Genomic DNA, 1,321 nt, shown 5'->3' on the forward strand with positions numbered 1-1,321 from the left:
AACCTCAGGGAGAAATAAGATTTAGAGACCCAACAAGAAAGGGTGAGAAAAGATATAGAGTCTCATCCAGGCCCAAAGAGAAGTCTACAGGTTGCATGAAAGCTTAAACTGTGAGTCAGTGGACCCCATATGGGGTTTAGTAACTGAATGTGGGGGTTGCAAACTTTGGCAACAGTAAAAGGTTGTTTACCTATTTGATCTACCTATATATTCCGTGTCACAAAAAATTTCTCAAAGAAAAGGGGGTCTTGGGTGGAAAAAGGTTTGGTTTTTGTTTGTTTGTTTGTTTGTTTTTGTTGTTGTTGTTTTTCCAGGAAGTAAAGGGCTTTTATTTAAGAAGCTGGGAATACATAAAGGAAAAAGAGATGCAGAAAAAAAAAGACATTAGGCAGGAGTTACTGGGAGAAGTCCATAATGCTGGAAAAGCTCTCAAAGTCGATCTTCTCCACAATATTCTTGGATTTGATGCTCTCCTCTTGGTTGCAAATGAAGACCTGTCTTGCCTCATTGGAAGTCCAGCCATATTTGTGCATCCATACTTTCAGCTGGCTGTCTGAAAGATTTCCTAGCATCTCAGCCAGAAGTCAGCAATCACTATGTTGATATGTGATGCCCACAACATGGCAGATACATTTTCAGAGGGAGTCTTCAAAGCCTGTGATGCCATTGAGGAGAAGTTCCATGTTCTCATCCAGGGCATGCCAGAAAGCTTGGAAGTGACAAGTCTCCAGCAAGTACCCCAGGTAAGGATCTGCTTGATGGGTGCCTGGATGATTATGCACTTGCACAGGGTGGAGTCCTTGTGGGGGAGGTTAGTGAGGGCCTTCAGCAGAATCTGGGCTGTCGCTGTGGTCTGGAAGAAGGTCGGGTTGAACTGGTATAGCTTGAGCACGGCCAAGTTGGCTTCCAGGTCATAGTCATTCTCCTTGGTCTGGGTGTCTGCATGGCACTCCAGGGTGGTCAGTTTCTCAGGACTGTACCTGTTGATGCCCTTGAGCAGCTTCATCACATTGGTGAGCATCTGCTCAAACAGTGCCATGTCCTCCTCCTTATCACTGGCAGATGCCAAAGCTGAGGCCTGGTCTGGAGCCACAACAGGAATCAGAAGAGGAGGGGAGGAGGGAAGGATGGAAGTCCTCCTTCAAAGATGACACCTTCTGCTGCACGGTCATCCACTTCTTCCATGGTGGGCAGGGGAGAGTGTGGAAAAAGTTTAAGAAAACCTCAGTTACACTGCCCAAAGAGCTCCAAAAGAGCAGAACAATCAGCACTGAAAAAACAAAAAGCAACATTGTACCAAAATGCAATCCGGACTTATCTT

General features: G+C 45.6%; 1 pseudogene; it reads right to left on the bottom strand.

Annotated features, from left to right (window-relative positions):
- Nucleotides 1-395: 395 nt before the first annotated feature.
- On the bottom strand, nucleotides 396-1,039 carry LOC122738006 (annotated as a pseudogene).
- Nucleotides 1,040-1,321: the final 282 nt, after the last annotated feature.

This window comes from Dromiciops gliroides, chromosome 2 (genome assembly GCF_019393635.1).
Source record: "Dromiciops gliroides isolate mDroGli1 chromosome 2, mDroGli1.pri, whole genome shotgun sequence".
NCBI lineage: Eukaryota > Metazoa > Chordata > Mammalia > Microbiotheria > Microbiotheriidae > Dromiciops > Dromiciops gliroides.